Source organism: Anoplophora glabripennis, unplaced genomic scaffold (genome assembly GCF_000390285.2).
Source record: "Anoplophora glabripennis isolate ALB-LARVAE unplaced genomic scaffold, Agla_2.0 scaffold107, whole genome shotgun sequence".
Taxonomy (NCBI): Eukaryota; Metazoa; Arthropoda; class Insecta; order Coleoptera; family Cerambycidae; genus Anoplophora; species Anoplophora glabripennis.
The window spans coordinates 1059170-1083537 of record NW_019416230.1 but is presented as its reverse complement, the minus strand read 5'-3'; positions in this window follow the sequence as shown (position 1 = coordinate 1083537).

The following is a 24368-nucleotide window of genomic DNA, read 5'->3' as shown; positions in this document are numbered from 1 at the left end:
TAGATTTAATTAATACCATCCCTCAGACTCAGTTAACTGTTAATGAATAGTTTACTGCTATAAGCTTTACTTAAATATATCTGAGTCCGAGACCATGATATTTTCATTGCGAGAGATTGAGTATGAGGTTGTTAAATTCTTGGGAGGCAGTTTATCTGGATACTAAATTGATTTGGGAACATCATACTAATTATGTTTGCAAAAAAATATCGAAGAACATGTACTTACTTCGTAACCTTGCAAGTAAAGTCTCAGTGAATATTCTAGTGACAGCATATTATAGTTGTATTCATTCTCACATATCGTATGCACTTATTGTGCGGGGTCATGCTACTTCTGCTATGGGTGTGTTCGCGGAGCAGGGAAAAGCAATTAGGATTATCTCAGGTCTTAGTTAAAGAGATGACTGCAAAAATCAATTAATTAAATTAAATATTCTAACAGTTCCATCAATTTACATACTGCAATGTTTGGTATACATAAAACATAAAGTAAATATTTTTCAGACTAGAAGTGAAGTTCACACTCATAATGGATAAGGATAACTAAGGATAACCTTTCAGTAAATTTTTTGAGATTGAGTAAAGCAAGTAAAGCTGGAACGGGTTACATTGGTGTACATCTTTTTAATATTATCCCATTGCATGTGAGAAATCTGAATTATAATCAATTTAAAAGCAAAATGAAAAATTATCTTTTACAAAATGCCTTTTATAACATTGAACAGTTTTTAACAACTGATTTTAGACATATTTAATTTATTGTTCTTTTTTAATTGCATTACTTTTATACACTTGTATTGTATTTTAATTTATATAATTTTTATCTAATTTTAAATCATTTACTTGTATTATTCCCTATATGATATTGTTATTTTGATATTTTACTTTTGCCTGTATACTATTATGTTCTGTCTTATACACTCTTACATGTTTTTCAATAAAACTATTTTATATTATATGATGTATTTAGTGGAATAATTTCCTGGTTTTGATGTGTGTAAACACTTTGTGTAATAACACTAATAGTTAAAAAAAATAAGGCTATAATTACTTGAGAAACTCTGAGAACTATTTGCAGCCTGTAATCCATCTATTATATCAGAGCTATTATAATATATTAAACGCTAATGAAAGACATAAAAGTATTGATAATATTGTTTTTTATGCAAGGTAGATGCTACAGGGTGTCCCGGAAATGGTAGGCAATCTCTCGGATATGGATAGATAATGAGTAAATAATGTCACAAGTTCATATAATTTTTTTTCCTCCGGGCTCACCCTGTAGAGTTATTAGCTCTTGAAGTTGAGAATTAAAAATGATTTTTTTGCTGTAACTTTCGTATTTTTCAATAAATTTTGAAAATTTTTTGGCTGGATCTATAATTTTTTTTAAGCTGTTTTGGATGATAATATGAAATCCTCGATAATAATTATGGGGGCCCGGGGGCAAAGCACCCCCCACCAAAATTTGTAGAAAAAAAATTTATGTTCCACTATACCCCAAATTTTCCATAATTTTATAAAAATTTATGGTACTTTACGTAAAAAAGGTATACTTGTTGAATATCCATAAAATATATATTTTTTGAGATAAACCCGTTTAAAGAGGAAGGTACCATTTAATTTGAGACATTTTATTTAATTGAAACACATATTTAATCGTGGTTGGCTTTGACATGTCAGAGTATGCCAAAGGCAATTAAATTGTCAAACTTGTCAAATACGTAGTTTTAAATCTAAGACTCATCTCATAACTCATAATTTGTTATAAAATATGGAGTATTCCAATGAAGAATATGCTGATATGCATTTAATGTACGAGCGGGCTCTTCGTGATGCTTCGGCAGCAAGAAGATTTTATCAGCATTCTTATCCTAATAGAAGGATTCCGGATCGCAAAACTTTCGAACGTATTGATCAAAGATTAAGAGAAACAGGTAAAATACGATTACTATTATTAAACAAAATGGATATTAAATAAATTTTAATGTCTTTAGGTCAGTTTGCTCCTGTTACTGCAAACAGGGGTGCCCCGCGAACAGCACATACAGTTGAAGTAGAGGAAAATATACTGGATGCTGCTCATCCAACAGTCAGCATTAGGTCATTATCTTCTTTTACTAATGTTCCAAAGACCACTGTTGCAAGAATCCTTAGAGAACAGCTTCTTCACCCTTACCATATCCAAAAAGTGCATGCTCTTAATCCTGATGATTTTCATGCAAGAGTACAGTTTTCTCAATGGTTTCTTCAGAGACATGAGCAAAATCCTATGTTTACGAGATTAATTCTGTATACTGACGAAGCAAGTTTTGGGAGGAATGGAGTTATTAACTCCCATAATTTACATTATTGGTCTGATGAGAACCCACACGCTATTATTGAACCTAGGCACCAAAGACAATTTTATATTAATGTTTGGAGTGGAATTATTGGTCTTTACTTATTGGGTCCATTTGTGTTACCCCCTAGACTGAATGGTCAACGTTACCTAGATTTCCTTGTGCATCAATTACCACAACTGTTAGAAGATGTTGATCTTGAAACCAGAAATGCACTGATATTCATGCACGATGGGGCGCCGCCTCACTTTAGTGCTGCAGTAAGGGACCATTTAAACGAGGTATATCCTAATCGCTGGATAGGTCGCGGTGGACCTATTCATTGGCCTGCCCGAACTCCAGATATGAACCCACTTGACTTTTTCTTTTGGGGGCACTTGAAAAATCTTGTTTATTCCACACCTGTAACCACTAGAGAAGAATTAGAAGAAAGGATTTTTTATTGTGCAAATGAAATACGACAAAATCCTGAAATGTTATGGAGAGTGCAACAGTCTTCTGTTAAACGAGCTCGTATTTGTATAAGAGAAGGTGGAACTAATATTGAGAATTTATTATGAATTATATTAGTTACAAAATTTTGATTGTCATGCACTTTTCGTTTAGTTATTTTAGTTAAGTCCAAATTCTCACAATTTGGAACACTGCTATTGCAAATTATGTGTCCTTTTTTCTGATATGTAAAAGCCAACTACGAATAAACACATTGATATTGAACTGATGTTTTGAAAAAAAGTACCCCATAGTAACATAAAACTCGAACTCATATTAAAGATATACAATAGCCTTACTAATTCATATAAACTATTAAATAATTGTTTGGAAGATTTCAAAGGCTGAGTATCTTGGATTTAGGCAGGCCTGTTGCAACGTTTCTTATTGTATAGTTGCATCAGCAGTTGTTTTTTATATAGTTATTTCTTAGATTCGTTTATTTAGTGTTTTTTTTTTATTTTCACAATAAGAGGATCCATAGAAAATGCTTCAAATATATAGCTCGTTCGATCTAAGATACGTTGAATTTAATTCATTTATACTACAGCTGCAAACGATTTATTCTTTAACGACATCGTTTTTATTTGCACTTAATAAAATTGCTCTTTACAATATCCTGGAGCGACAACAAATGGGCTGTTTAGGAAGTGAGAACATGGTATGGCGTCTAATTTTGGGAAGCGTGTTGAACGGATATAATGAAGTATTGAAAGCCGGAGGCTTTCGACTGCGTCCATTCTGTGGGTTTATTTCTTTGTCAATTAACACACTCATGGATCCATAATTTTATAATGTGGACATTTACACACGTGCTGGGATTCTTTTCATTACTTCCTGTGAGACTGAATACGTCGTTTTGTACGTGGAATAACGATTTTTGGTTTTATGGTCCTTGTAAAGATATGGGTTCTGTGTTATGTGATAAACTTATCTAACCCATATTAAAACTTGGAAAGTTCAGAAATTGGAAATGTATGTTTTTATATATTTTTTTGATATTCCCTTATTACAATATTTTTTGTTAAATCATCAGTACAAATTTTAAATTAGCAGTATAAAATTTCTCATTATCAATAGCGAAAAAATTCATTTTTGGTAGTAGAATGTTTCATAGTTTGATGTCTATGAATATGTATCATACAAATAATATTGTTTGATGTTGATATCAATTGAAATTTCCACCCTTTTACATATTAAAAATTAATAAACTTTTTTGAAGTCGGCTTTGACTGAGTTGTGAATAATGAATGTTATACAATAAACCGAATTGAGCTTCGGAAATGACATCAAACTATATGACTGTGGAATATTTTTCTAAAATATATTTGATTTTTATATTTGTAATTGAATCACTGCTTGGTAGTATTTAATAACACCCTATTAAGGTTAAATTAAAATTCATAAAATATTACAATTTTATATTCATCAAATAACGGTGTCGAATATGGAATCAATAGTGTGAAGGGAGCTTAATGTGGAATTTTGTTTCACAGAATGTTAAAATTTGAGAAAAAATATGAATTAATACAGATATTATGTACATACATAGAGAAATAAGTCAAAAGGAAGTCCAAATTAAAAAAAAAATATTTGTTTTTCCAAAAATTAATTAACTATTTCAAACTTTCATTTGACGAGGGGAAATTGCTCCAGTATTAATGTCAAATACGTGGGAGAAGAAAAAAAATGTATTTAAATTACCTCTTCTTCCAAGATTTATTCATTTCTAGTAATAATTTGATGAATTTTTATGCAAAACTGTAAGAACAGCCTGGTACTGGTAGCTTAGAATATAAAAAGACATATACCCCTCGAGTGAAATAGAATTTAACGCTGATATACAACGTAGCTACATGATTATATACAGCATAGGACATGTTCCTACAACTAGTACTCTTGTTAGAGATATGTCCTAACGTTGTTCTATCACCTGATGTTTGAGATACCTGAAAAAAACTATTTTTTAAGTTCAGTTCAGTTCAAAGTAATACTTTCAAAATGCAAACAGTCTTACAATCGCTAAAATTCATACCTATTTTAAAAATATTTGTAAAGACAAGTCTTGTAAGGAAGAAGACGGTAATCATCTTAATAGAATCGCTTTTCTCAGAAGACTAATTCCGTTTTGTATTTCGTATTTTCTATTTTTTATTCAGATTATCTTTAATTCAACTACCAAACCCCTACAGGGTGTTCCCTGGGTCAGTTCCCGTTCCTTACGAATATATATTAGTTGGAAAATGAATGGATCCAATATCAGCACCATAATCGGAAGACGTTTTACCGAGTAAACAGTTTTTGGCCGTCGACAAATCTGTGATTAAACTATAATTTCAATCAACATTATTTAAAAAAAATGGAGTGGGGTATAGCAAATTGTGAATTTGATTTGCATCCGAATCTATGGAATCCAAAAAATAGAATATAAGAAAGGATTCAAAGCAAAAATTTAGTGGAGTGATAAACGTGACTCCAGATGAAATAGGCCGTAAACTAGGTATGATTTTAACCCAACATAGAAGGGGCCGTATCAAGGCAATGTCATCTACATTATCAACAGCATTTTTAACTTATTTTGTCAATGCTGAATCTATTAAATGACTTGTTTCAAACTACTGCCGAACCCTCACTTCATAATCAGAACATGTCATATGAAACTGATCGTGAGCTGTTCTTGAACAATTTTCGAACTGCTCGCGAACAGCATCTTTGGTTCTAAAGTTTGAATTCGTTGCACATGAAATATTTTCATTAGCTTACAGTTAGTTGAAACTGACATGTACTTTTTCGAGAACTTGTTGGGTCTTCCTCAACAAGAATCAAAATTTGTTTCTCCCTTTGCACGTTTTCCGGTACTTTAGGCCTTCCTGCATTCCTCTTCATGATGTTCTCCGCAAATCACAGGCGTCTTTGCCTGGTTGCACATTCACAAAATAAGTATAGGTTTATGTACTGTTTGTGTTGAATATGCGGATGATTGATTTACTTAAATTTTTTCAATACTCGGCTTATTTAGGAGTTACTTAAAAAAATAGAATTGGAAAAATTTAAGTAGTTTCACACACTGTTAAAAAGATAAGATTTAATTTGGAAATATACACAATATGCTATAGACAATGAATTAACGGGCGTGTTATCTGGGCTTATGAATGTACGATGAATATTATGATTAGCACCAAAAATTAACAAAAAACTAATATCCATAGAACGTCATATACAATGCCGGCCCTTTGAAACTAGACGATTTATTTTTCTAATGTGATGTGGTCAATTTATCTTATTATCACAAGTTTTATGTATCAGTGTCATTAGTGAATTTGACTGGTAATTCAAGATGCCGCTTTTTACGAAACCAGAGAAAGTGAGAGCTATAACTTTACTTCAGAATGGTTGGTCATTGCAAACAGTTGCGGATGAACTGCATGTGTGATAGCAAGAACAGCATATTTAAACTCAAAGTAAGAAAAGTAAGCACCGTTAAAACAGATAATCTATTCCTTGACCCCCTAAGAAGAAATCCTTTTGACGTGGGTGTAATGGCTTTCTTTGAGTCGAATTTTTCTGGATCAGTGCGAACTGCAAGGAAGCGGGTGAAAGATTCTGAGCTGAAGAATTATGTGGACGCAAATAAAGTTGTTTTGACTCCCCAGCATAAAGAACAGAGATTAGAGTTTGCAAGACAATTTGTAGGAAGACCAGACAACTTCTGGGAGAATGTTATATTTTCGGACGAGAAAAGTTTTCAGTATTGCTCCGATGGTTCTGTCCAAGGTCTTGGTGTTTGTTGGAGGATGAAAGAGCGCCTCACTGGACTGAGCTAGGTGCGCCTAATGGAAAATGTTATGCTACCATCTGTGACCATGTTGTATCCTCAGTATTTCACTTTCCAGGAGGATAATTGTTCAATTTACACCTCCAGAGTCGCGTCAGAATGGTTCATTGATAACAACATCGATGTTTTACCTTGGCCCTCAAAGTTCCCTGACGTCAATCCTATCGCGAACCCCTGAAAAAAATCTACGACAGAAACTTTCATCAAGCTAAAGCTGAAGAACTTTGGAAAACGCATGGGATAACATCACTGAGGATTACGCAAGAACATTAATTTTATCAATGCCACGTAGATTGCAAGGACAAAAATGGTGCTTGGACAAAATATGAACTTTACGAATCGCGTTTTTCTGACAACGAAAAATGTTTCGTTAATAGAATTTGGTGACGGCGAATGAATGAATGGCTATTAGAATGTATAATATTTTGTATTGGAAAAATAAATAATTTGCTACCTATTTTGGATTTGTTTTACTCACTAGTATGACAGACACACATTAAATCTGATATAATGACAGTCGATTTAGAGTCGTCCACTTTCAAAGGGTCGGAACTGTACTAGATGGGTAATCGATTGATTTATTATAATTGTTAAAAAAAAAGTTTTCTAAAAACAGAAATATCGTTCATCGCAGTCGTCAAACCTGCGAGCGTAGGCCTCTTAAACCGCCTTTTAGAAGCCCGCGTTATCTCGCCGACTACTCCGTAGGCAACCTTAAAGCAAAACAATCAATAACAAGCCCATAGAACGCAATTTACAAGAGTAACGATATGAAATCTACAAGATCAGCAGCGAGGGTTCTTTATCGACCATCTCGTAAAAGTGACAGTGAACAACATTATTACCGATGCTAAGAAGTCGCATCGTCTCTCGGTCACGAATAAAAGGCACGAAGCAAGGTGAACGTGATTCATGCACATGCAGCGGCAATTGCAATAGACCGCTAAGTGCAGTAGATCACTTCAATCTGGGCTTTGGTGCACCGTATACGTCGGCTGACGTACAGCTTTGCTTCGATAAATAGGAAAATAGTACAAGGTACATTTTTTACGGCAAACATTGTTGGGAGATGATAAACCGTGACTTGTAACTGACAGTTTATAGTTAAAATATTGGCTGAGTATGCTGCATAGGTTCAAAATTTACTGTACGAGGCATATCCACAAAGTAAAAGTAATCAATTTTTATAAAATCGAAACGGCAGTATATTTTTTGTGAAAAAGTACATGTACATACTGAGAAAGATGCTTCAAACACTATTTTTTCGAGATATTTTTCGTCAAAAAATCTTCCGTCGTCTTTCGGGTGCATTGTTTCCCGGCACTGTGGACCATATCGTCGGTATAAAACCTTTTTCCACTCATAGACACCTTCAGAGAAGAAAAAATATGAAAATCAGAAGGATTGCGCTCCTTACCTCGCAGCTGGCGGGATTTGGCATCCATTTCAACACGCCACTACAACAACAGCTCTCAACTGATTGATGCAAATGAGCGTGCGTACTGCTCCTAACACCTTGGCCTTGAATTGCCAACTTCGTCGAAAACAAAAACTACAGAGCATCAGAGTCTAAGCGCTCTTACTTTGTGGATATGCTTCGAAGCATTACATAGACTGAGGAGGTTCCAAAGTTTATTTTTGGTACCTGATCTAATTTAATAATAAGGACGAACTAATCGCCCTTGACACGTATATTCGATTCGGTTTTAAGTTTAGGATATATTAGTAAGACGTAACATGTTAAGACATGTTGTCAATATGTGACATATTATAAGAAGGACTTCTTTGGAGAAGAAGAAGAAATATGTGAACAGATGTATTATTTAAAAACAACTCTTTGAAACTTCAAAGGTATCACCTGCAACGGGCAACATTGTTCTTCAACGAATCACCCTATATATTATATTTTTGATATATCTTGCTTTTTCCCCCACCGACTAAGTGTTAGTTGTGGCACGCACCAATTGATATTCGAATTCCTTAGCAAGCTCTAGGAAGTTGAAACGTCGTAGTTGCAGCTCTTTGTAAAACAGTCGGGCATCTGGTGAACTCTGCCCACCTTGTTAAACATTATTTAATGCAGCGAAGACCCTCTTTATATTGAAATTTTAACGATCGTGTTATTGTTTCCCTCGCCTAGTGGTTGTTCTCATCACGTTTGTTATTTAGTGAGGAAGTGACCGTCCTGTGTTATTTCGCTGGTATTTCCATCGGCGTATACCGTTATTTACCTCAAGATGGCATTTATATTTTTGAGCAAACGCGATTCTTATATTCTCAAGAAACAGAATAGATTACATAAATATTATCTTTGCTATTTATTTGGTAGACTGGTAATTCTAGTTACTTAATAGTCGTCTATTTTGAAGGAATTTTAAAAACTAATTGTAAATTGACTATATTTAAAAAAACAACTGACGTATTTTAAACTCATAAAAAAGATTTTGTCATCCATTAGATGACCTCGTTTAATAGGGCCGAACATAGTACTCCAATTAAGAAGAAGCTAAAGGGCAAATATTTCGTTGGAAATCCCCTCTTCCCGCCAAATAGCTGCATCAGGAGCAGCAACGCAGTTTAGTATCTCTGTTGCTCTTGAGAAAATGTCTGCATTTCGTTGTTTCTATTGTTTCTTGCTAATCTATGGACTGCTTACAACTGGTAACGGAAATGTTTTCTTTGATGGCAAATTTCTTTCTCTTAACTTTGAGAACAAACAAACTGTTAACCTTTCTGGTGAGTTTAATTTTCTTACTTGACTGTTTCTTTCTTGTGGTAATTTAAAATTTACTGGAGCTGCCTCTCTACTCTCTATTCTCCAAAACCCAAGCCGTAACCAATCAACAAATTTTTGTTTTTTCAACTTTCTGGATTATTCTGGTCCTATCTTTGCTTAAGGTCCCTTCACAGAATTTCCAGTCCTTGGATGTCCTTTTTTAAAACACTTTTCCACAACACTCCTTATGACTAATACATTTTTTATAAATGTCCTTTTATTTTAACATACAATTCTATAATTAATTACTAAAATAATCCTTATTTTATGTTTTTTATAGGTCATCTCCAGGTACTTGTAAAGCCAACTTTAGTTTTGACATTTGTGAAAATTATAATTTAATTTGACAATTGATAAAAAATTTCATACTATGACTTAAGTTGAATTGAAATATCTTCTATGCATTTACTCGTCTTCTCAGGCTATGTATACCAGATTCATCTATAGATATTGAGCTTTTATTTGATATACGTCACTCTAGGTTTAAATTCTGTTCTCTCAATGTACTGAGTGTTAACAAGTGTCGGTGTCATGCATTTTATGAAAAATTTTATTTTGTACTTGTGAATAAAATTAACATTATTACTTTTATACTATATGATATCCTTAATTATTACTAATTTTATATTCAGAATATTTATATTAACAATTTTATGCTATTTGTTGTTGCTATAATAATAGTTAAATTTTTGTATACGACCCCAAGTTCGGTCAGGTTATTTTTCATTAGAGTCTCTATGTGAACATTTCCAATTCGTTACAATATATAAAACTATTTGCGGTGAAATGCGGTTCATACTATTTCATTCAAAAACATTCAAAACAATAATGGTGAGGTGACGAAAAAGAAGTAGGTATGTTTTATCTAAAATCATTTTGTGTAAGTATATTATTTTGAGGAGCTTTTAATATCACTCTATGAAGACATGATGACCATGACAGTCCTCATGCCCTAATACTCAAGCTATAATCACACTATTCTGACCTTTTAGCCCAATCAAAGCATTCAAACAACCCCATATTAGCCTAAACTTGATCAGATATGAATTTATTGTCATTTGCGCTGCCTCTCTATCGAATAATAAAGTAGTGCAAAGATGTTCAAAGAGATTGGATAAATAAAAAAAAATAACATTTACTAAATATATTGCAAAATGACAGTACAAAATAATGCAGATTATCTACAATGAATGTATTATATTATTTCCAAGTCATTAATGTCGATAGTCTCACATATCCGTACACTTCCCTTAAATTAAGACAGAGTTCCTTTATCAATTACGTTTTTACTATCTTTTTCGAAACTTTATAGTTTTTACAGCAGTGAACAACACCAGTATAAAACTATGAGAGGATATCAGAAGTTAATCCCTCACAGAACCAGGCATTTACTTTGTAAGAAGGAAAACAATGCCGGTTAATTTGTCTGCGAACTGTAATCCTTTCTTGAGACCAAAATGACTTTAGAGATAACTGTCCCGGTTTAATACGGCTAACGAACTCTAGTAGGATATATTTCCTGAAGAAGTCGTTACCGATAAAAGTGACCAATAAGCCAGTCTATTGCACTGCTGAAATTAATCGATTCCCGTACTGAAAGACATTACCTTAACGCGCTAACTGAAATGGCCATTTTTTACTGAAAGTATATATTCCACAAAAATGATTCCACTCATAAAACAGAAGATGAGAAATATTTTAAAAACTAAGATAGTGAAAAGTATATAAAATCGAAACAAAATGCACAATTAATGATCAAAATTCTAGCACACCACTTACAAATAATACATTTTTTTAAGTTAATCATGACAATGATATTTATCACTGGAACACTGAAGGCAACATTTATATCCTCGCTATTATTATGACTTTCGAAAATAACTAAGTATAATGGAAAGCTGTTTCACATAAATACATCATTAAATTTTTACGATATTTTCACAGAACATTAAAATAAACTATTTAAATGGTATATGGCGATGTAAAAGCTTGTCACCGAATATAAACATGCTCGTTATAGTTTATTACAAAATTTTTATATACATGCTAGCAGTATTGACTGTACTAACATAAGTAAAAATTTTATAACCAAATCCATTTTGTAAAATTTAAATCTTAAAAAACTTTCAATTTGTATCTGTTATAAATTGTAACAGTTGAACGAATGGATAATCCCAAAATGATTTTTTTGGTTTAATAAACAACTTTTATCCAATACATTTTCATTATTTTTTTAGTCGCCAGTTTCTTATTTGTCATGGTTTGTTAATATATTAAAATATTTAGATAAAACAATGAAAGTAAATGTAAATCATAATTTTTAAAGCAAAAACTAATGATGATTCGAAACGTCCCTAAATAGTGACATTACATCATTGGACTAGGAAAGAAATGAAAAATTAAGTAAAAAATATGATGAGGGCTGCCTAAAGACAAAACGTCACACTGAAGCTTTACTTCGATATTTGAGTAAAAGAGAAAAACAGCATTAAGAAAGTGATTTTATTTTTATGAACTTCTTTAAATAAACCGCGAAATCAATGAATTTGAAACACCTTGTATAATATAACAATAGTCTCTGGAAGTTATTTTATTATACTTTATACAGAGTGATTCAGAACTTATCCAAAAAAAAATTTTGGATGTACAGGGGACTCTTACAAATACAATTTTGTAAAAAAAATCAAAAAGGGCAATTCCCAAATAACCTTAAAAATACACATCTTCACGGCACTGGAAACTGGTCCACTGTAAAACCTGACCTTACAAAATGGGGAAGTGTAATAAAAATTGAACGAAGTTTGCAAAGAAAGAAATAAATAGAATTTTATAACACCTATTTTATATAAGCAAATCCAATAATTAATAAAATTAATTTGTGGTTTTAAATAATAAAATATGTAATTTGACATACCTGATGTTACAACAACTGTTCACCGATGTGTAAATACATTTGGGCCCGTCTTACCCAGTTTCTACTAACTAGTACAAACGTTATCTTGCTTCACCATAACACAAATATGTTGTCTTGCCTCAACATAAATTAAAACGATATCCATCAACTATGCTATACACGTGAGCCATTTTTGACACTAACTGCTAAAAACTATTGTAAACACTATCGCAAAGACGCTAATACTAATTATAAAATCGGCTCCAGGCACATTGCGTAAAGCGCACAACGGGAACAACGCTAGAGACTATAGTTGTCTAGCGATGTAATGGTTGAAAGTACTACACCTTCAATAATTTTTTTCTTGGAAACTATAATGATTTTACAAACATGTTCTTTTACAACTGTTCAATTTTTTGTAAACATGTAAACACATTTAGACCCGTCTTACATAGTTTCCACGAACTATCACAAATGTTGTCTTGTTTCACCATAAATTAAAACGATATCCATCAACTCCGAGTATACACGTAAGTCATTTTTGACAGTAACTACTAAAAAACTATGGTAAATACTATCGTAATGACGTTAATACGAATTGTAAAATCGGATTTGAGTATTCGGAGTCGCTGGGGTCACGTGGTTCTCACGCGCATTGCGTAAAGTGCACAACGCGAATGACTCTAGAAATTACATTTGTCCAGCCATGTAATGGTGGAAAATACTACAACTTCAATAATTTTTTTCTCGGAAATTATAAGGATTTTACAAAATTTTTTTTACGATATGGACTCCATTTCTTATGCCACTTCTTTTCCCAAATTTTCTTGGATAAGTTGTGAATCACCCTGTATAAATAATTATATTATTCTCCTTCATCTTCTAGAATTATTAATTCCCACGTGGATGATATACCTATAATTGGGTCAAAAACTATAATCAACATTTTTACCCAGGGCTATTCAAGTGGTCCTACCAACCGTACTGACCTACGTTGCCCTACTTTGTCATCATAGTATGTACAGCTTCTCTTGAAATATCTTGTGTAGTAGGCAACTGGTGTATACAGAGTTGGACACTTTATATTGTTTTCTGCAACTTGCTTGACACTCCTGTGCTATCCTATTGAATTAATTGCAGAAGTCGACATTCGATCACACCTCTTGATGGCTACACCAATCCTTGAGATGAATCTTCACTGTTGTTTGTTTGAGTATCTCGATTTGTGTTTGTCACATTGTCCAGTTGGCGCCATCCAAATGTGAACGGATTTTGGTTGTTAAGGAAATTTCATCTGGATTTTATCGTAGTAGATCAGACTTTTTTTAGTGGCGTAACACACAGAGGGTATTGATATAATTTTATTTTCAGTTTCTTTTCTAGTACTTAATAATTGAAAAGACAACACAAATAATATAAAGGAGATTAACGAAATAAATCTTACTTACTTACATATTAGTAGAACGTTAATAATAATAATTTTATCAATTATAGATTGACGTTATGAAATTAAATAAGAGAAATTAAGTCTATCAACTTACTATTACTAGCATATTTTAATGTATAACAATTATTATTAATAAAAATAGTAAATAAAAAGTAAAAAATCTTATTTCAAAATTGGCAACAAATCTATGGCTATAGAAGAGTGCAGTGACGACTGCAGATCAACAGAAAAACGTTTAACTCTAGCAACTATCTGCTGTTACAAAATTGGCATTAGAATTAAATATTAATATTTTATTGCAGAGCCATTCATTGCCACAACACTTTGCAATCTTGTTGGCATAGACAAAATCAAGGCTCTTGAATAGCTTGCCAGAGTTGATTGCGGTTTGCCGGCCTAAAGTCACTTTGATACATTTTCTTAACTAAGAAGCCGAATCTTGAATTCCTAGGCCGATAAACACGTATCCTTCTACTATTAGAAGATTGGAACCTCTTCTCATCAGAGAACATTACGTTATCCCAGAATTCATTTCCTTGATGTAACAGTTAATTTGAAAACTGGACTCTCCTTTGTTTATGCTCAACGGTTAGGAATATTTTGTGAGCAGCAGCGCAATTTTTCAGGCCAGATTGTTTTAGACGTCTTTGTGCTGTTCTGAGAGACCCTGCAAATAATGTTTCTTCTCGCGCTTCGATAGCGGTTTCGAAAGGATTCTGGTGGATAAATTCGACCAAAGCATTGTCTTCCTCGTCATTGGAAACCTTCCCGACACCCTACCTGATAGGTCTTTGTAATCTTTGTTCTTCTTGCCAGCGTTTTTTTTTTAATATAAAATATACAACTCTTACTGACATTTAAATCAGTAGCCACTTTACTTAAAGACTTATATTCTAATTTAGTTATAGCCTCTGCAATGCCCCAGCATATTTCACGTTACTTGTTTCCGTTGTACTACGTTTGCTGCAAGTCACATATATTTGACTATTGAATTTTACGACGACTATGATTTAAAGTTTAAATTACATGATACAATATTGCCGTACACATTTGTGAGGCGCCGACTGTCCATTGGTCGTAACGAGCTGTTGTAGGGAATTCGAAACATAGGCGATTTTTTTGGAATATCTGCGGCGGTGCATGATGTCCGCTCCTTCATGTGTCGGATTGTCTGAACGTCATTTGCTCTAGGATGGTGTATCTGGTTTTCGAAAAGTTCGAATCTTTCATGGCACTGTTTAGGTGGCTTTCGCGACACGCTCGATAACCTTGGATCAGTATGGTTTTGGAGCTTTATCCGGCTCTACGAGCGACTTCTGACTTTGGATTCGGAACTATGCATTGCCATATGCAATTTGAACCTGGCTCTTTTATTTGCCAACTTTAACTACTACGGTTTACAGTAAACTTACCAATTCCATTTATTTTCATATTTACATCCGTGCTTTTTCATAAATTTTATCACCTAGCGGCTGGCGATTACAGCGCCGCAATGACAAAAATACGCTCCGCTTTATCGCTCCCGCGTTTAGCTTTGTAATGAAACGCGAAATTTTAGAGGAGCCATTTGCGTGCCGGAATTAGAAAATTTGTTAATATTTCAGGAAATTATGTCCGAACAGAGGAAAATATTAAAGTTTTTCAGTCCCCGTAATACGATCCCGGCCAACTATGTGTGTCCGTGCTTTATTAAACGGGATGGGTGCGATGGCAGGGGTAATAAGTGGATTTGATAAAGGAAAATGTGCTGCGCTCGTGGTGGTAGAAATGACATCGTTTGGGTGCACAGCCAGCAGGACGAAAAAGGGTCAATCGTTCCATAAACCTGGGATTGTCATGGAGCGGAACTGAATTAGCTTTTTGAAAGCTTTCTGTTTAGCTGTTATTTTATAAAGGGAATGGAAATGAGGTTTGCATCCGCGTTATTATGTCCTCGAAAAACTACACGGGGCTCTGGTTGAGGCGCGTTATTTAATTTATACACCGGGGGAAGTGGATGTTTGAATTTAATAGAAACCGTCGCCAGCTATTTGAATTCCTATTACAAGCAGAAGTCGTAACCAATTAATTAAAGTTAAACATTAAATTTAATTAAAATGTTAATTTAAACAAGCGAGAATACTAACATTTATTACAATTTTTAAATAACAAGGACTTTGGCTCATTTATGTTACTTAAACTGAAGGCAGTGTGTACATATCTTAAAAAAAAAACAAACAAGGGACCGCTACACATAAATCTAATAGTAGTAGATGTTATTTAAATGATTCCAATTAACCAAATTATGGTAAAAAAAGTTGAAATTGTCATTCAAATGCTTTTATTTCAGAAGTATGAAAATTTAACTTTCTATTTTAAGGAAAACATTTTCTTTAAGTTTTTATGTATATTCCCTGCTAACCAGGGATCAGGTCCTTTCGTAAAAAAAAATGCAGAGGAAAAGCCTCCCATTCCAATTCAGTTAATTTCTGGATATTTTTGTACTACCAAATAATTCTTTGCACTTTAGTAGTAACTTGTCGCCCAAAAGTCATTTCTCTCCTTTAAAGCAGTTAAAAGTTATTGGCAAAAACCTATTTATTTAAAGTTATCCTCAAACGCGTCTACCTCCCGTAGAGTGGATTTGCGGATGTTTACAATATACTTCTTTTTCTTTACATACTATGTAACTAATTATACACCTTTCTACTTAGTTATAAAATGGTTTTACCTTATAATTATGTAATCTCGCATGTTTATTATCAACATCTAAAACTACTTTATACCCTATAACCTCCAACATTATGTTATCTTACTTATTCTTATTATTTACTATAACCATATCGCTTTATTGGCAACCTACTTCTTTATATTTTGTATCATACGCTTGATTTTGTTTTAGACAAGGCGAAAACCTCGCAATTGTGGGAGAAATTTTCCGATTCGATTTTTTTGCATATTCAGATTCGCGAGATGTTCCTTAACATGAATCAAGATGATGCCGGTCGGAAATCTGGTGCCCATTTGTTTAAATAAACTTTTTTTAAACAAATTGTAAGAATTGTTTTTTCACTCCGGAAAATTTTTTTTTAGGTTTTTTGGCACATTGCAAAAATTTTCCTATGCACTATGCCTCTAAAATTGATAGTTTTAAAGTTATAAACAATTTAAGTTGCTAAAAATGCGAAAATGACGAAAAAACTTGAACTTTTCCATATGTACGCTCTTAAGACGTGTAATTTCAATGCATCGGAAGGCATGTATAAGGCTTTAGAATAATGCGAGTCCCAAAAACTCTTCAGCATCTTGTAGGGGGATGTTTAAACTTTAATTTAGATACCTGGCAACATCAAAAATAACAATTTTTAACCCGGAAATCGGCCGTTGAAAATCGTTTTTCCGGAGTGAAGAAAAAAAATTTTACAATTTGTTTAAAAAAAAGTATGTTTAAACAAATGGGCACCAGATTTCCGGCCGGCATCATCTTGATTCATATTAAGGAACATCTACGAATCTGAATATGCAAAAAAATCGAGTCGGAAAATTTCTCCCACGAATGCGAAGTTTTCGCCTTGTCTATTTTGAATTTTGTCATCATTTCAATCTGTTTGTTTCAATCTGTTTGTAATAAAAACTTAATAATTGTCATATGATAATGATTATCATAGCTTTACAAGGAATGTATTCTATTTTCAATATTTGCATATCCAATTTTTCAAGACTAATATTTGATGGTGATAAACTATTAGTTTTACCGTATTTTCTTCTACTACTTCTACTTTCTTGACTCGGAAATAGCAAAACACAACTATAACCACAACCCTTGGGGGTTTAGTATCATTATCACTATATTTTGTCTTACAAATAATCCATTTTATATGGTGTTTGTCAAAATCATCACTGTTACCTGCTTGGCTTATACATAATCAGTTTTATCGTTGAATGAATAATGGTACCCATTTCATTTTTGACTTCAATAGTCAAATATCTTTTACACTAGTTATAACTTGAATTATTTTTTCCTACGCCAATCTTCTACAAACTTGTAATATCCTTGCTGGCCAGAACCCAAGAATCTGGTTCTTCAGTAAAGAAAGACAGGAATACATTATCAGAGTCCGTTGGTTCGATTATCTCTCTACGAATTCTTTTTGTGCAACAATTTATCTGCTTATTGCTATTTAAAAATACTAATTACGCTGTATTCTTTCATAACCATCAACATCAACGTTGATACATTTTTTAAATCACAAATCCAGTAAATATATGTTATAATGATTATTGTTCAGAGCTTTCCTTTGTTCACAATTTACAATCTTTTAATGTAAGGTATATAATAATTGGGATAGATATTTCAAATTGACTGATAAAGGAGTTAACCATAAGTTTTTCAGATCTGGATGATAATATTTATGAAATAAATTTACTTGAATTTTTACTTCATGTGCTCCCAACATCTAGAATTTTAACTTCAGTTTATTAAATACTTTAGATACTTTCTAAAGAAATTTCGTCACTTTCTAAAGAAAAAAGAATAGAAACCTTCAATGCAAATAAATGTTGTTCACGTTAGAGAAATCGTCGAAAACGTTAAAGAGCAGGGAACAGTTATTGAAGAACAAAATGATTTGCAACTGAAGATGTTGGAAAAGATAAATGAAAAGATCGATATATAGCACGAAACGAACGAACAATAGTATAAATACAGAAAATATTAAGAAAAATCTTAATAAACGCCGTAGATATGGTGAAAATTATTTCAAATTATAACTCAGAAAATTTTACCCAAAGCCGGGGTGAAAATTTTAGAAAATTCGACGATACGTATTATTAATGCAAACAGATGAGAAAACAGATGTAACTATGTCCTTTTCTATAACCAATTCTTCCGGAAATACTTGTGATATTCTTAATCAAACATTTAAAGAAATGTGATTACACTATATTATTTTGGTCATATTAAAATCAATGCTCAAAACATTTCAAAGAAATTATTACCGTTTTCCCTAGATTCATCTACTCAAAATCAGTGAAACTTTTGTTTACTTTTTTTCAGACGATGAATCTATGGACGTTTCGTAGTTAAAATTTTTATTGAATTCGACCATCCCTCTAATTAGTGAGATTTTCCAATTTTCCCTTATTCCTACACCGAACGATGCTACTGATTATTAATATACATGCCCTTCTTCCACACAGATCACCGATTTCTGAGCTAACCCTTGCAAATAGAATGAAAAATAGATTTATTTATTATACATTTCAATGTGACGATAAAGCTAGACGTAAAAGCAACAATAATCTGTTTTTTCAGTGTAGACGGAGTTTTGCATTCACGGTATTTCTTCCTCGGAAAACTAAACAGCGTTTTAGCCAAAGTACGCCGTTTAAGTTGTATGGAGACAAAATAATGAACTACAAGCCTGCACTAATGAAACTAAATTAAAAAAGAAAATTTATACGCCACGTCTCGTTGTTGCTCCAGAAATGAGCTTCTTTTTATTTATAGTTATTGGCGAAAATTAAGCTAACTGAAAAAATTTAATAAAATTGCAGCAGCACGGAATTGTTTCCCGGAATAAGAGCTAAGTTATTTGAATTTAGAATAATTCCCAACATTAGAGAAACAAAAATAGCCTAAAGCAATTGGTATATGAAATTTAATTGGATAAAACTTTAATTTTACAGGAAGCCATATTTTGGAAATAAAACAATGAAATAAAAAAATATGCTCGCAGTGTAAAATTCTTTCCATATTTCTTTTATTTTACGTTTTAATTATTTTAAAGAAAATAATTTTTTTCCTTCTGAAAAAATTACATATTGCAAACAAGCAATATTATTGTCAATGTTCCGAAAATATTTACAAAAATTGTTGACTTATTTTAGCACTGAATTTGAGCTAAATTGAGTCTGAAGTCAATCAAGTTCTGTCCACACCCGATTGAGTGAAACATTCACTCTATTACGAGTACAACTAAAATTTCAGGAGTGAAATTATTGCGACAGAAGTGAGTGAAATTACTCAAGTTGGAGTTTCTGTTAACTATCAGTGAGTGACATTTGACTCTATTCTGAGTATGTAAAACCAATTGAGAGTTGACTTTTTCTCTAAATTTAACTATTACTGGTATTTTTTTTTACAAATACTTGGTTTATATATTCTTTAAATCTTAATTTAAATATGATTGTTTTAGTCATAAACTACTAAGCTGTCACAGTGGTTTCTACACAATCTGTTTTACAGACAATATATTGGGTCTCGATTAAAATAATTGGTTAACTATTTAACCGATTATTAATCGAGACTTAATATATTATTGTTTTTAATTATTGTAATCCAGCCACTGCATTTAAACATAATTTTCACCAAAATAACCGAATTAACGGACACTTGTCCAGCACTACACGTATTACGCCACGAGACGACCTAATGGGGATGATGGGAATAGACAAAGACAACGCACGACAACCATTGAATGAGGTGAATGAGGATATTTATACCAATTTAGATCCAAGTGTACCAAATACGAGTTTACCTGTAGAATTTATTTAATGGGTTCCTATATTTGACTGAAAGTACCAAGTTTTAGTTCAAATATTACCACAAAGGTTGTTTAACACAATCGTTTCCCAGTAATATTTGTGTTGTCAGCAGACTGAATATTAAGGGATCTACAAAGCTAAATAAATTGTTAACATACATTAAGAATAGCGCAGGTCCAAGTACAATCCCTTGTGGCACTCTTGCGCTGAGAGCGAGAAATGTTTATATAAAATTATTCTGTGTTACATATTGCTGTCTTTTGGTAAGATACGATGTAATTAATTCAGTGCTTCAAGTTGTAAAACGCAATTTGTTGACAAGGCATCGAATGCTTTAGTACGACATAAAAATTGAGAACATAAAAATAATTGTCTTTGTTAGCATTAATTGTTCAGCTTCTCTATCGGCTAAAGTTGTAGAATATCAATCCTGAATCTAAATTGATTAAAAATAAAAGCATATTCTCTCTCAAAACAATTGATTGGTTGAGGTTATATTACGTTTTCAAATAAGGGCTTATAATTTGATGGATCATCGGTATTACATATTTTATGTGCTGGAAAAATGGATTTTTTTGACAAAAAGTTTTTTTCTAGGAAAACTGCGTGTATGTTTTAATATAATATAGTTTACAGATTTATTCACCTTTAAATGACAAATAATTATTTCTATAATGTTACTATTTAATATACATATTATGAGTAGCTTTTATACGAGCTAATTTATGCAATTCTATACAATTCACCGAATTGAAGAACTGACAGAGTAAAGGCATGTTGAATAGATTATTAAACACAACCCAAGTGGAATATCTTAAGTTATATCGTCGTGGCGTATGAGTTGTACGAGTTGGTCTCATGACGATTAGTTGCAGAAGACAAACTCGCTTTGATTCACTGGGAGAACTAACATTAAAATAAAACCTCGCCGCATCCGCAATCCCCAACTGAAAATATATGCACCAGGGGGAACAACTCGTGGCACATAAGTTCTACTTGAGAGAATAAGTGAATTTTAATATGGGTAGTAGATAGTTTACTTCTTAGAGAATCATTTGTTACAAAACAAAGATGAAGATTTTAACTACATAAAACACTGCGATTTGTTTAATGCAATTATTTAGATGTAAATGATGTAACTTATATGTAAATATTTAACACATTTTTCGATTTTCGGTCTACGTGTGGAAAAATGAAGATAGTATTGAACGTAATAATCGTTTAACTTAAAAGAAATATCTATCGTAGTTCACGTCTTCGTATTTTATGATTTTTGATCGATAAGTGTAAAAATGTGGAATAAAATATTTAATTTAGAATCATGGCATTGCAAAGATAATATGTGAGAGTCTGCGCATTTTTCTGTAAGCGTAAATACTATAACCACATCGATTTTATAGTTTTGATAGATGCAACTAGTTCTAATTTAACATTCGCCTACAGAGTGAAATATTTACCTAGGTGTNAAAATATTTTATATATTTTTGAGTAATTTTTTACTCAGACTTAGTTTATATTCTCTCTAAATTTTAATTTAAATATCATAGTATTAAAGTCATAAACTACTAAGCTGCCACAGTGGTTTCTACACAGATCTGTTTCAGAGACAATATTTTAGGTGTCGATTAAAAGAATTTCACAGTTGCAATAAATTAAAATTACCTGAATCACACCAGATTCCCAAATTTCGGATTGATGCACTGCTAGGCAATTTGTCTACAACTGAAATTTATGGCCCAGTCGCCCAGTGCGGCTGTGTTTATACGCCGTTTGCCAGCGCGTGCATTCTTCAACTGGGCGTATGCATTTCTACCACATCCACGTTTAGTTCCACCAGACCTGTATATGGGAATGGCTAAATATATATGGGAACAAGTTTTTCAAATATTTCAATGCCGAGTTGCTGTGCAGAGACCGCACCTGGTACATACTGCCTAGACCTTTGGTCTTCAATTGCGATTGAAAAGACCATAACAGTCATGATTCTTCAGAAATATTTGATTTTTTTTTATTCATTAATACTTTTTTGGTCTAAAGTTATGACAAGGACTTGGAATACACCCCGCATATTTTCTTTGCGGATTTTTTTTTTAGTTTACTTAACACCGATTCTCCATTGAAGTATTTGTGTTTAACTAATTAATTAATTAAATTGTGCACTGTCTCGCTCATTCCTTTAATACTCGAATGTAAAGAGGACGCAGGCTGCAGAACCAAATTTACTGTCCCCATTTGAGCATCTAATCATTAGTACAAATCTGAAATAATACCACCTCGGCAACAGAAGCTCCCTTTCCTGCAAACATACTTGGGACCCGTTTCAAATTGTCATTATTTTCAAATAAGCAGCAGCGGCTTATATTGTATTTCGACATACCCCTTATTTGCGATATTCCCTTATTTGTATGCGTGCTCTACGAACCCACTTCATAAAGCGGAATCCAATTTCCACTATTCGAACAACCCTAGACGCAAACAAGGGATGATGGTTAATATTTCTGTTTTTCTGGTTCGGTTCCCAGATGTCCACGCAGGGCGTATGTAAAAACAACGGGGAAAGTGATATTTGGGATGTACATGTTAGCTTCTGTCGAATGCGTATGGGGGCGGGGTATTTTCTAAGTCCGTGCCATAACTTTAGGAATTTGTTCTTCAACCAAAAAGCCTTACGCAGAACGAAAAGCTGACATAAATGAAGATGGAGCATAATATTATATGAACGCTCAAGTCTCTGTCGCTAGATTGAATCAGTTTAATTATAGATATTGAAACGAATTTGAAATGTTCATGTAGAAAATATTGCCTGACCGAACTTAAAGTGATATAAAAATTTTAATTATTATTATAGCCTTAAGCAAAGCTAGGGACAGAATATTCAGGAAAGATTAGAAAAACAAAAAAAATAATAATTGGTTACGTCTTGGGTTTTCCAAGATGTACAGTGTGGAGAGGCAGCTCCCGAAAAATAAAGCAAGAAAAAACAGTCCAAGAAAGAAAATTAAACATTCACCAGTTAAATCCATAGTTTGCCAGAGTCCAAAGAAAGCTATTTTGTCATCCCATGAAAATTTTCCGCTACCAGCAGTATAAAGCAGTTCCAAAGCAGTTTCCAGTGGCCCCATAAATAGTCTGCAAGGCCTCTACGTAGTTTCCAGTAAAGAAAACAACAAACTTTATAACGTACCTGATCCCTAAAAAACAGTACTCTATAATATTGCTAGCTATCACCAAAAAATCATGCTTTCTCTCGCATAAAATCTTTGCAAAGTATAAATAATAAACCACAGGACTTACCTGTACAGAAATAACCATAATGCAATCACTTGTAACTTAAATATTTCACTATTTTCACGAGCTCTGACAAAATCCGTCAAATGAACAGTTATTTTACTTTAGTCTGAATCATTTTCGTTCCTGTGTAGATATAAGAGATGCCCCTATCTGATAGGCAACAAATAACATAAGGAGACGTACTCAGTATTACATGGATCAAATAAAGTTAGTTAATAGTTATTTTTTTTAATAATTATTCCATGCATTGTTTGTAAGCCGAGCTGAAAAAAAGTCAAATTTTATTATTAAAATATTCTTTGCTGTGGAAAACATATTACATGTAAAAAGGTATTCCTAATTTGAGTTTATAAAGTTTTCAAGTATAAAGTCATCTAACAAATTTTTGAATAACACTTTATTGAATTTCAAACTCTATTCATTCCAAAGTGTATTGCATTGTACTAATGTAAATATAGAACCGACTCCTGAGGTTTTCTGATATTGTCTGATATGTAACAAGTGTCTACCAACAGCTGGCCAGGGATAAGAAAGTACAAGGTAAGACATAAAAGATAGTAGAGGTTTGTATAGAACAATTTACAGCTTAATTAAAAATACAATCTACACTAAGAAAGCTCACACACAAAAACAAACAAATTCATATACACACAGAAAAATAAGGATTACAATTTACACACCAAAAGCACATTTACACAACATAAAACACAGAAAAATTAAGGAGGTTTATCGGATACGGAAGTACGTCTAAAGTCTAACGAAAGT